This window comes from Lithobates pipiens, unplaced genomic scaffold (genome assembly GCF_037356315.1).
Source record: "Lithobates pipiens isolate NorthernLeopardFrog02 unplaced genomic scaffold, aLitPip1_a1.2 Scaffold_30, whole genome shotgun sequence".
NCBI classification, from domain to species: domain Eukaryota; kingdom Metazoa; phylum Chordata; class Amphibia; order Anura; family Ranidae; genus Lithobates; species Lithobates pipiens.
Window position 1 is genome coordinate 170,203,726 of NW_027507791.1, and position 13,486 is coordinate 170,217,211.

At 46.3% G+C, this 13,486-nt stretch overlaps 5 pseudogenes; all 5 read left to right on the top strand.

Moving 5' to 3' along the window:
- Window positions 1-3,850: 3,850 nt before the first annotated feature.
- On the top strand, window positions 3,851-3,969 carry LOC143949530 (5S ribosomal RNA; annotated as a pseudogene).
- Window positions 3,970-4,661: 692 nt separating this feature from the next.
- On the top strand, window positions 4,662-4,780 carry LOC143948846 (5S ribosomal RNA; annotated as a pseudogene).
- A 3,533-nt stretch (window positions 4,781-8,313) lies between these two features.
- On the top strand, window positions 8,314-8,432 carry LOC143949067 (5S ribosomal RNA; annotated as a pseudogene).
- Window positions 8,433-8,683: 251 nt separating this feature from the next.
- Window positions 8,684-8,802, top strand: LOC143949311 (5S ribosomal RNA; annotated as a pseudogene).
- Window positions 8,803-8,897: 95 nt separating this feature from the next.
- Window positions 8,898-9,017, top strand: LOC143949126 (5S ribosomal RNA; annotated as a pseudogene).
- The last annotated feature ends 4,469 nt before the right edge of the window (window positions 9,018-13,486 follow it).

A 13,486-nucleotide genomic window follows, 5' to 3' on the forward strand; every position in this document is an offset into this window, starting at 1 on the left:
GACATTATAACTTGTTACAATGATTTAGAGATAGTAATCTCTATAAAATAATAATAATAAGTATAGCAAAACAAATTAGGAAAATTTTGAGGCAGTATGTATAGGTCGAGATATAGTGAATACACAAAAGGGATCAAGGGATAGTAGCAAAGTCAAGGGATAAATGCAAAGGTACTCTATTTAACAGTAAATTGACGTAGCTTGCAAATTCCAACGTGTAAATCGTTCCATTAATTTTGCGGCGCACGAAGACGGCTTACACTGACTGTTTTCCGTTTCCACTGGAAAGAGAAACCTATTGCGAGAGATGGTTGGATTAATCTTAATGTGCAGTGTGTAAAAGGTTTTAAAAAGATGGTTTTGTGTGAATTTTGCTTTAACGTAAAATTAGCTGAAGACATTATAACTATGGTTAGGTTTACAAAGATTTAGAGTTAGTAATCTCTATAATATAAAAATAATAAGTATAGCAAAACAAATTAGGAAAATATTGTTTTGTCACTGTGTTTTAACTGTGACAGATAAGGTGGAGAAAAAGAAGTAATACAGTACATGACAGCTGATACTGGTTGAGTAATAAAACTGTTTTATTAAGATGTAAGACTAGTTTTATTCTCTACATATAGGCTTTTCAGAGAGTTGTATAATATAGACGACCAATAGGACATTTAAATGGCTTAATATTGTAGGGAGGAAGTATCGCTGTTCAATGGTAAGAGATTGAAAGCTTAGCTTGAAAATGGCCGAGAAATAGTTGCGTTAGTCTAAATTTAAAGGATATGCCGGTACCAATGAGAAAGCTTATATTAGACTAGTTGATCTTTGCATTACACAATCCTATTATTATTATTATTATTAATAATAAGATCATAGTGCAGAGAGATACTCAGTTAATGTCAGAGATACTCGGTCAATATCAGAAAAGCAATAAAACTGTTTACATCCTTAGAGAGCGATGGTTACATTACTCTTAGTATGTGCAGCATGTCTGGTAGCAAATGGATGGTTTTGTGAACATTTTGCATTAAGGTACAATTAGCGGTAGAACTCATGGAAGTGAATAGATTTAAGCGGATTTTGAGATAGTACTCTCCATTTCTAATAAGAAATAAAGAAAAATAAGTCAGGATTTAACTCACAGTCCCGGTACAAATATGCAAAATAGAGCAAAAGAGTACATGGTTTATTTTGATGTATGATAGTTTTATTGCATGCTTGATGTGGATGATTAAAATCGTGTAGTGATCTATATTTAGCATAAGAATGAAAAGGCATAACATGGCAATGAGACAAACTCCATTAGAGATGTGAGCTAGATGAAATGATGAGATGTCTCTGTATAGCCCAGATTGTCTTCTGTTATCACTTAGCCTACCCTCTAAATTCACTAGCCTCTCTATATACACCAGTATGTTTACACTAGCCGGTCTTCTGCATACAATAGCCTGTCTTCGATATACACTAGCCTATGTTCTGAATACACTAGCCCGTCTTCTGTCTTCTGTATGCCCTAGCCTGTCTTCTGTATACATTAGTCTCTCTGTATAAACTAGCATCTCTGTATACCCCAAACTGTCTTCTGTAAAAACTTGTCTCTCTTTATAGCCTGTCTAGCCTTTCTTCTGTACACACTAGCTTCTCTGTATACACTAACCAGGCTTCTATATATACAATAGCTTCACTCTATGCACTAGCCTCTCTGTATAATCTAGCTTCTCTATATACCCTAGATAGTGTTCTGCATCTCCGTAGTGGTAGCCTCTCCGTAGAAGCCAGCCTTTATTCTGTATTCACTAGCCTTTCTTCTGTATGCTGTAGTCTTCTATATATACTAGCTTCTCTGTACACCCTTGCATCTCTGTAATACACTAAACGTGTATGGGAGACTATCTGTGAATACCAGGTGCCGTACATCTTTGTATATACTAGCCTCTCTTTAAATTAGCCTCTCTGTGTACCCCAGCCTCATTGTTTACTCTAGCATCTCTGTATACTCAAGCCTATCTGCATACACGAGTCTGTATTCTGTATTCACTAGCCTGTATTCACTAGCCTTATATATACTAGCTTCTCGCTTCTCTGTACACCCTTGCATCTCTGTACACTAGACTCTCTGAATACACTAAACCCTCAAGTATACCACAGCCTGTCTTCTGTATACATTAGACTGTAAAAACTAGCTAGAATACACCAGCCTGTCTTCTTTACCCAATAGACTCTCTGTATGCACTACCCAGTCTTCTGTATACACTGTCAGCTTTGATGTATACCCAAGCCTGTCTTCTGTATACACTAGTTTCTCTATATGCACTGTCCTTTCTGTATACTCTCGACCCTCTCTATACATTAACCTCTCTATATACACTAACATCTTTGTATATACTAGCCTCTCTTTAAATTAGCCTCTCTGTGTACCCCAGCCTCACTGTTTACTCTAGCATCTCTGTATACTCAAGCCTATCTACATACACGAGTCTTCTGTATTGTGTATTAACTAGCCTTTCTTCTGTATGCTGTAGTCTTCTATATATACCAGCTTCTCTGTACACCCTTGCATCTCTGTAAACACTGTGTAAACTAGCCAGTCTTATGTATACACTCGCCGACTGTATACACTAGACTCTCTGAATACACTAAACTCTCTGTATACCACAGCCTGTCTTCTGTATACACTAGACTGTAAAAACTAGCTAGAATACACCAGCCTGTCTTCTGTACCCACTAGACTCTCTGTATACACTACCCAGTCTTCTGTATAGAATGTCAGCTTTCATGTATACCCTTTCTGTATACACTAGCTTCTCTATATGCACTGTCCTTTCTGTATACACTCGACTCTCTCTATACACTAACCTCTCTATATACACTAACATCTTTGTATTTGTCTTTAAACTAGCCTCTCTGTGTACCCCAGCCTCACTGTTTACTCTAGCATCTCTGTATACTCAAGCCTATCTACATACACGAAACCTGTATTCTGTATTCACTAGCCTTTCTTCTGTATGCTGTAGTCTTCTATATATACCAGCTTCTCTGTACACCCTAGCACTGTAACAGTGCTAGGTTCCTGTATTACAGAAACAGAACACCAGCAATAAGGTGTATACTGTGCAGGAGGCACACAACACCGACTCTAACTTCTGCACTGCAGATGCATGTATTGCAGAAATTGAACACCAGTAATAAAGGGTAGCTTCAGGTGTGTACTGTGCAGGAGGCACATAACACCCACTGTAACAGTGCTAGGTTCCCAAGCAGTAAAGACACTGTCCCTACCTATCGTCCTCTTTCCCTGACCACCGCAACACACTATACAAGGCCGCCGTGCTGGCGGCCTTATATAGTGTGGGGTGTGTACTAAACCCCCCTGAGCTATAATTGGCCACAGGAATCCTGCCTGTGGTGAATTGTGGCTCTCCTCACAGAGGATGTCACATCTGTTCTTATTATATAGAACCTATTATGCTCCTCGTAAACTTTTTCAGTTTGGCCGAACGGCCGGACGCAAGTTGCCCCCGGTGCGGGAACATGGGGGGGAGACATGATGCACATGTTTTGGAGATGCCCGAAGTTGATCCGCTACTGGACAGAGGTGACAGGAACCATTGATCGGGTGGTTGGAACCTCCACCAGGATGGAGGCGAAGTATTGTCTCCTGGGATTAGTTGAAGGAGTTGGAAACCCGGGAAGTAGCAAGATGGCAGTTCTGAGATGCCTATTTCAGGCAAGGAAACTGATTGCTCAACCCTGCTTAGCCTCCAATGTTGGCAATGACTTGTTTTTTTTCGCTTGTTTCCCAAGATGACCATGTTGGCGTTTGTCAAGATGGTTGAGAGTGCCCGAAGAGATCGCCTATGGCCCCATCACCTTGAAAGTGCCTGATCTTGTCTGATCTCGGAGGCTAAGCATTGTCGGGCCTGATTAGTAACTGGATGGGAGACCAACTGGGAATACCAGGTGCCGTAGGATTCTTTTTATGTTGTTGGCGTTGACATGGTTTTTTTTTCCGCTTGTTTCCCAAGGTGATCATCTTGGCATTTGTCAAGAGGGCTGAGAGAGCCCAAAGAAATCTCCTACGGCCACATCCCCCTGAAAGCGCCCAATCTCATCTGATCTCAGAGGCTAAGCAGGGTCCGGCCTGGATAGTACCTAATTAAAGGTGCCGTAGGAATCTTTTTATATTGTTGGCTTTGACCTGTTTTTCTTTCGCTTGTTTCCCAAGGTGACCATTTTAGCATCAGTCAAGAGTTTTGAGTATGTCCCAAAGCGTTCGTCTGAGGTCACATCACCCTGAAAGCGCCAAATCTCAGAGGCTAAGCAGAGTCTGGGTCAGATGGGAGACCGCCAGGGTCTATGTTGTTGGCGTTGACCTTTTTTTTTTACTTGTTTCCCAAGATAACCATCTTGGTATTTGTCAAGAGGGTTGAGAGTGTCTAAATAGAACACATATGGCCACATCACCCTGAAAGCGCACAATCTCATTGATCTCGGAGACCTAGCAGTGTACGGCCTGGTTAATACCTGTATGGGAGACTATCTGTGAATACCAGGTGCCGTAGGCTTCTTTTTATGTTGTTGGCGTTTACCTGTTTATTTTCGCTTGTTTCCCAAGGTGACCATCTTGGCGCTTAACAAGAGGGTTGAGAGTGCCCAAAGAGATCACCTACGGCCCCATCACCCTGAAAGTGCCCAATCTCATCTGATCTCAGAGGCTAAACAGTGTCGGGCCTGGTTAGTACCTGGATGGGAGACCGCCTGGAAATACCAGGTGCCATAGGTTTCTTTTTTTGTTGTTGGCTTTGAACTTGTTTCTCAAGGCGACCATCTTGGCGTTTGTCAAGAGGGTGGGGCGTGTCTTGAAGAGAACACTTACGGCCACATCACCCTGAAAGCACCCGATCTCATCTGATTTCAGAGGCTTAGCAGCATCAGGCCTGGTTAGTACCTGGAAGGGAGACTGCCTGGGAAGACCAGGTGACATAGAAGGATCTGGTCTGGTTAGTGTCTTGATTGGGAGATCGCCTGGGAATACCGGATACCGTAGGATTCTTTTTATGTTGTTGGCTTTGACCTGTTTTTTTTCCCTTGTTTCCCAAGGTGACCATCTTGGCATTTGTCAAGAGGGTTGAGAGTGCACAAAGAAATTGCTTACGGGCACAACACCCTGAAAGTGCCCAATCTCGTTTGGTCTCAGAGGCTAAGCAGGGTTGGGCCTGGTTTGTACCTGGATGGGAGACCGCCTGGGTTTTCCAGATGCCGCAGGCTTCTTTTCATGTTGTTGGCGTTGACTTGTTTTTTTTGTTTGTTTCCCAAGGTGACCATCTTGGCGTTTGTCAAGAGGGTTGAGCGTGCATTTGATCTCAGAGGCTAAGCAGGGTTGGTACCTGGATGGGAGACCGCCTGGGATTTCTCGATGCCATAGGCTTTAGGTTTAAGCTGTTGGCATTGACTTATTTTTTTTATTTTTATTATTCTTTTATTAAGTAGAACAACATAAATATAACAGTCAACCATACAGCATGACCCAGGGTCACAATTACATGGTAACAAAAAATAGGCAGCCAAATAACTCTGGGTTCTCAGAGGGGAGTCCTACAGTTTCATGCAGAAAATAGAGAAACCCCACCTCCGACATGTAGTACAGTATAACTAGTGCAGCTCCGTTCGGACAAATGTAATCATGGAGAACAACTGGGACAAGAGCGAGCCAGCTTATCATGACCTACGTGAACCAGAGTAAAATATGAGCCGGTCATGTCCAGAACCCTGGGGTTCTTCTGGGTCCTGAAGGCTAGTAAGGAGACAAGGCATAGTTAAAAGGGAGGACGGGGGAAGAAGAGAGTGCAAAGACGGAGAGAGAGGAGGTGGGGGGATGGCGGCGGGGAAAAAAAAGAAAAATAAAGACAAAAAGGGAGGGGGGGAATGCCACCCAGGGCAGACATGGCCTACGTAGGTAAACGTTAGATGTTCAGTCGTTTTCTGGGACGGGGGCACTGCTAACCTCCCGAATGTAGTCTCGAGTACCAGTAAAATACCTCCAGGGCCTCCATGTAACACTAAATGCCTCTTCAGTGTTGTGAAGGGTGGCGGTCAATTCTTCCATCCGGAGAATATGATTGACTTTGGAATACCACAGCACCTTGAATGGGGGCTGAGGCTGCCTCCACAGTGCGGGAATGCAGGCCCGGGCGGCATTCAGGAGTTGCATTGTGAGGGTTTTTTTGTATTTTCGAACAGGCTGTTCGGTCAAGTGTAGAAGGCACGCTACTGGGAACCCAAAAGTTCCTCAAGGTCGGGCATGCCCAGAAAAGGTGTCCCATGGTCCCCATATCTGAATTTCACCTCCAACAAACATCCGGGATCGATCTATCCATTTTATTCAGAAGGTATGGGACTCTATACCAGCGTGAGACTATCTTGTATCTTGATATTGGTTTGCGATGGAAGCTTTATGTACTAAGGTCAGGATCTTCCCTATCTGTTGTGGGGTAAATGTGATGCCTAAGTCCCTCTCCCATTTGTGGATAAATGGTGGGGTCGACTCCTCCTCCTGACTACTCAATAGGTTGTACAGGAGGGAGAGGGTGTGTCGCACAGGTTCCCTTTAGTGACAGATGGATTTATAGGGTGTCAGGTCTCTAGGAGTTTAGGGGGCCCTTTGTATGGCCAGAAGAAAGGGACGAAGTTGATAAGCACTAAACAAGTCAAGCGGAGGGTCAGAAAGCTCGGCGTCAGTTTGCGTGGTCGGGAGCCCTCCCGTGGGCCACACCTCTCCCAGACGCTGTTTCCCCACCACTGTCAACTGTCGCAGTTTCTTGTTGGTAAATCCCGGTGGGAAGTCTGGATTACCTATAACCGGAGTCATTGGTGATGGCAGGGGAGCAATGTGTGTGCAGCGGAACAACCTCCGCACAACAGCCAACGTAGCTCCCACTACGGGGTGACCTCTGAGGTCTTTTGGTAGGGAGGACAGGAGCCACGGGGAGGTCAATAGGGGAATGGATCCATCCTCAATCTCCATCTCCACCCACTGCTTGTGTGGGCCATTACAATGCCAATCAACGACTCTCGCTAGCAGAGTCACTCTGTAGTATTGTCTGAGATCTGGGAGACCCAGACCCCCCTTGTCCTTTGGTCTGGCAAGCAATTGCAAACGGGCTCTGGGCGGTTTGCACGCTCAAATAAAGTCCCGGAGCAGCACCTGCAGTTGTCTGAAAAAAATTGGGGGTAACCAGATCGGTAATGTCTGGAACATGTATAAGATCCGAGGGAGGGCCATCATTTTGAATGCATTACAGCGCCCGAACCAGGTCAGTGTTAAAGCATGCCAGTTTCCCAAATCAGATTTCAGTCTATCCAGGAGAGGGACAAAATTAAGCAGGTACAATTGCGCTAAATCCGCTGCGATGTCAACGCCCAGTTAACGTATAGATTTTTCAGCCCAGTAGAATGGAAAAGCGGACCGGAGCCTCTTGGCCTCACCATCCGGGACCGATATATTCAATACAGCCGACTTGGCGCAATTGTTTTTATAGTTTGATAGGCTGCCGTGTCGCTGTAGAGACGCAAGTATTTTGGGAAGCAAAATGTGTGGATTGGAGACGGAAAAAATTAGATCGTCAGCGTACGCCGCAATTTTGTGGTGTGCCGAGGGTTTGGATATGCCAGTAATATTCGGGTCATTCCGAACGTGACACATAAGTGGTTCCAGTGTCAGAATTAAAATTAGGGGAGACAGAGGGCACCCCTGCCTCGTCCCATTAGTGATAGGGAAAGAGTCCGAGCACCCCTCGGTCACCCGTACCGCTGCCGACGGCGTGGAGTAAAGCGACATTACCCAGCTCATCATGTTGGGGCCAAGACCTATATGTTCCAGGGTGGCCTGCATAAAGTGCCAGGCCACCCTGTCAAAGTCCTTCTCCGCGTCCGTTGACAACATAAGCAAGGGCCTTCCCTGTTAATGCGCCGCATGGATTAAATTGAGGACTCGGGCCGTATTGTCTCTAGCTTCCGACTTATTTATATTTTTTTGCTTGTTTCCCAAGGTGACCATCTTGGCGTTTGTCAAGAGGTTTGAAAGTGCCTGAAGAGATTGCCTACGGGCACATCACCCTGAAAGCACCCGATCTCGTTTGATGTTGGAGGCTAATAGAGTCGGGCCTTATTAGTACCTGGATGGGAGACCGCCTGGGAATACCAGGTGTCGTAGACTTCTTTTTATGTTGTTGGCGTTGACCTGTTTTTTTTTTCGCTTATTTCCCAAAGTGACCATCTTGGTGTTTGTCAAGAGGGTTGAGAGTGCCTGAAGAGATTGCCTATGGCCACATCACTCTGAAAGCACCCAATCTCGTCTGATCTTGGAGGCTAAGAAGAGTCTGGCCTGGTTAGTACCTGGATGGGAGACCACCTGGGATTACCAGTTATTGTAGGCTTCTTTTTATGTTGTTGGCGTTGATTCGGTTTTTTTTTTTTCTTGTTTCCCAAGGTGACCATCTTGGCATTGGTCAAGAGGGTTGAGAGTGCCCAAAGAGATCGCTTACAGCAGCATCACCCTGAAAGAGCCCTATCTCTTCTCTTCTCTGAGGCTAAGAAGGGTTGGGCCTAGTTAGTACCTGGATGGGAGATGGCGTTGGAATACCAGGTGCCGTATTTTTCTTTTTATGTTGTTGACATTGACCTGTTTTTTTATGGGCACATAACCCTGAAAGCACCCGATCTCCTCTGATCTCAGAAGCTAAACAGGGTTGGGCCTTGCTAGTACCTGGATTGGAGACCACCTGGGAATACTAGGTGCTGTAGACTTCTTCTCATGTTGTTGGCATTGACTTGATTTTTTTGTTTGTTTCCCAAGGTGACCATATTGGCGTTAGTCAAGGTTGAGAGTGCCTGAAGAAATCTCCTACGGCCACACCACCCTGAAAGAGCCCAATCTCATCTGATCTCAGAGGCTAAGCAGGGTTGGGACCAGTTTAGTACCTGGATGGGAGACCGCCTGGGATTTCCAGATGCCGTAGGCTTCTTTTTATGTTGTGGCCATTGACCTATTTTTTTCCGCTTGTTTCCAAGGTGACCATCTTGGTGTTTGTCAAGAGAGTTGAGAGTGCCTGAAGATATTGGCTACGGCCACATCACCCTGAATCTGTTCCATCTCATCTGATCTTGGAGGCTAAGCAGGGTCCGGCCTGGTTAATGCCTGGATGGGAGACCGCCTGGAAATACCAGGTGTCGTAGGCTTCTTTTTTTTTCAAATATAATTTTTTCTCCAAATAGGGGAAGACGGTCCCCCAAGTACATAATGCAACAGAGAAATACAGAGCAAAAAGCAGCTGAACAATACTTGATACAGGTATATTCGCAACTGTGAGTCTGCCTTCCATCAATCACAATGATTCGAGGCACGGATAAAGTACTGTACCAAGATCCAGGGTCACACAAACCCCAGGTCCCTCCGGCATAATCCATCCAGAGGGGGGTGTGGGGCCGTCATTCCCAATTTTCCACTCTTTCCAAAAGAGAGAGGGGGTGGAGGGGGTGAGAGATAGGGGAGGAAGGCCGAAAAGAGAAGGGTTGAAAGATCAGAAAAGGAGAAGAGGGGACGAGACACGATGGCAGCCACTGTCCAAGGGGCCAGTCAAGGAAAGCTCAGAGGACTAAGGCGATAACAGGCGACATCCTTCCAGCGAGAATATAAAGGTATTCCAGATGTCTCAGGTTTGTTTAAAAAATTCTTGTTTACCTTGTGATGTGAGGATCAAGTCCTCCATTTTTTTTAATGTCCTCTATTTTCCTAAGCCAGTGAGTAATGAAAGGGGGGGAACATTTTTTCCAATAGAGAGGGATGCAGGATTTCGCCGCATTAATCACATGCCGTAAAATAGATTTTTTTGTACTTCTTAATGGGAATCTGTGAATGGTACAAGAGAAAGAATGCAGCCTCTTCCTGGATGGAGAAGTCTGTGAATTTTTGTGTCATGCATCGGATCTCTGTCCAGAAGTCCACCAAGCTGAGGCAGGACCAAAAAATGTGCAGCAACGTGCCCTCTTCTTATCCACACCTCCAGCATATGTTCGAGGAAGAGGGGAAACATTTCTGCAGCTTTGATGGTGTCAAATACCACCTGGTGAGAAGTTTAAAATTCGTCTCCTGTATCTTCGTGCACAGCGACATTTTGAGAGCCAAAGTGATAATGCGTTGTCTCTGTGCTGGGGAAAATTAGCAATTAAGGTCCTTTTCCCAGTTGGCCAGACAGGTTAAGTGTGGGTTTGAGAGAGAATGTGGGCCAAAGGGCCTTCGCTCCTGCATAGAGTCTCAAACTCCGTCTGAGGGCGGGCGAACGTTTGAGGATTGGGGATGGAAAGGAGAAAATGATGTCGTTGCGCCGCTCTCCAAAAAGGCAGTTGGAAAAGCCCTGTCGGATCTGTTAGGGTTGAGAAAGAAGGCAATTTTCCATCAATGACGAATTTAGACGCATTGTCTAGGTTGGAATTTCTAAGTGGGTCCCCAGTTCAAAGGTTGGATGGCCACGTATAGGGAATAGGGCGGAAGTCAAAGACGTGAGTGTGTTTTAGGGAGTATGTTCATTTTAATGAGATTGCATCTGCTGAACCAGGAATGGAGGCCAGAATGCCACCCGTGAAGCAAACTGCGGATCTTAGTGACAAGGGGTGGGGGGAAGTTCAACATAAACGTATGCGCGATGTCCGGTGGAATGTAAGTACGTGAGTATATCTTACTTATCCATGCCAGCATCCGTTCACTCAGACCTATATGGCAAAGGACCGAGAACATTAATGTCCATTTGACCCGATCAAAAGCCTTCTCGGCATCAGTACTCATGAAAAGACAAGGGGTCCCAGATGACTTTGCTTTACGGATCAGGGTAAGCACCTTAGTGGTGTTGTCTCTATCTTCCCTGGTGGGAATAAAACCTAACTGGTCAATATGTATAAGGGACTACAAGTGATGTGCCAATCACGTGGTGAGGAGTTAGAGAATAGTTTTAGGACCGAATTTTGGAGGGAAATGGGTCTGTAGCTCCCACATAGGCCCGGGTCTTTGCCCTCCTTGGGTATCCTCAGGAAAATCCCCATTTGAGCTCAGAGTATTAAATAAATTCGCCAAGCGCGGGCCGAGAATAGGGAGGAAGGTCTTAAAGTATTGTGCGGTATATCCGTCAGGGCCCGGAGCCTTACCCACCTTCGGAGGTCCCACGGCCGTCTGGACTTCTTCCAGTGTGATCGGGTCCTTCAAGTACTCCCGTGATTCCGATGAGAGGGTTGGTAGACCAGAACCGGTTACATATCTGTCTATATAGTCCTGTCCAGACCCTGAATCGGGCAGGTTGTAGAGATCAGAGTAACATTTTTCAAAGACTTCAACTATTTGGGTTGGGGTAGAGGCCCTCTGGCCATTCTCATCTATCAACTGTGGTATGTAAGAGCCAGATTTCAACTCCTTTACCGACCTGGCTAAGATTTTTCTGCATTTGTCCTCTGACTCCTACGTCAGTTTACGACAAAACTGGAGTGCCGCTTTCGCTTTATAATGGAGTAGGACAGCAATATGGGTATGGAGTGTCCCCAATTCAATCTCTAAGGTCCGTAAGGGAGTATGTTTATGTTTCGCTTCCACAGAGGCAAGTTCACGAAACAGATTAGCAAGCTGTTCCTGATAAGTACCCTGCGGAGTACTGACTTGTGAGCCTCCCAAATTATCCCCGGGTCACAGTCCTGCTTTAGTTTTCTTGGAAATAAAGGTCCAATTCCCTGGTCACATCTGCTAAAACTTCCGGTATCTGGAGCAGGCTCTCATTAAGGTGCCAGAATAGAGACCTAGGTGAGGGGTAGGGAGCGAGGAGCAAGAGGCAGAAGTGTCAACCGATGGCGAAAGGGGACATTAAAGTCCCCACCTAATATCAATTGGCCCTCCCGAAAGTCACATCATCTGTGCAGGGTAGTTCTGAGGAACGTGTCTTGGTGATCATTGGGAGCGTACACAGTGGCAAATGTAAAAAGGCGCTCTCCAATGTGGCCCCTAAGAAAAAGATATTGGCCCCCAGGGTCCACCAGAGAATCCTGGAGAACCCAGGGGAGCCTGCTAGAGATCAGAATGGAGAGGAGGGGTTAGTAGAGTGGTAGACCTTAGGGAAGGATCTCGACCATAGAAAGGGGAGGCTAGTATTTTTAAAATGTGTTTCTTGTATAAAGGCCACATCAGTACAGGATGTGTTCAGTTTTCCCAGGAGGATCCACCGTTTTTCAGGGGAGTTCAGTCCCTTAACGTTTAGAGAGGTGACCTTGACTGAGTCTCCCATCGCTCCTCGGGGAGGGGGAGGGGGACGTCAGAGAAAAGCAAAGAAAGTTGAACCAAGGTAGGTTTTGGGTAGGTAATGCATGGCGGGAACTAAGGGGGAGAAAGGAAGGGCAAATGGAAGGAAAGGTAAAGGGAAAAAGAGGCCGGGCACCTCAACCCCAGGGGGAGAGGGAAATTAAGGGTTGTCCGCACTCAACAGTACAGGAAGGGTATACTAAAACAGCACAATTATGCTATAGCGCTTACCAGATGTACACTGGGTTTAAAGCGCTGTCCTACTTGGGTTATTGGGTAGACAGGTCGGAGAGGGAGCCCCCGAATCCTAGTCCCCCCAGTCCCGGCAGTGGTAAATGTCACGTCTGATACCGGTATGCAAATAAAAGACAATCAGTAACATCAAAGAAACAAAAAACAATAGTATAACCAAAACAGAGGTAGAGCATATAACTGTCAGCACTGAGGGGTCTCCTCGGCTCGCCCTAAACATAGACATGCACGAGGGAGCCCGTCACAACAGAAAAGGCATCACAGAATGGGATCCACCACCCCCCGTCCCATACCCCTAAAGTACATGCAGTCCCCGAACAAATGCATTTCTCCCTTTGGCAGATTGTCCTCTCCTTACCCCCTCTCCCCCATCCACGCCCCGGGGGGAAAAGGGGCAGGGAAGGGGGGAAAGGGGGAGTGGAAGGGGGGAAAGGGGGAGTGGAAGGGGGAAAGGGGGAGGGAAAGGAGGGAAGGGAAGGGTGGGAAGGGGGGGAAGGGAGGGGGGAAACAGGGGAGAGGGGACAAACATGCAGAAATGTCAAGTCCTTTAGCGCACTCCCACCAGCAAACACCCGGACCCCATAAATTTCAACTCCTCCCCTCCATGGTCACCACATCAAGATGAAAGAGGAGCAGCCCTGGTCGGTGCATGGAAAATCCGGCAGGCAAGGGGCTGGTGCCACCATCCCTCCATCCAATGGGAGGCTTCACCCGAGCAGCAGTCCTGGGGCCCGCCAATTAGTGTCTCTCCTGCATCGCCATCGGGGGCTGTGTAGAGCATCCAGAGGGAGGCTGGGACCGCCCAAACAGTAAGGGGTAAATCCTCCAGGGGGGTCCAGAGTCACCCTGGAGGGAAGCAGTGTCTCATACCAATAGGCTCAATAAATAAGTCATCCAGGGTCCCCG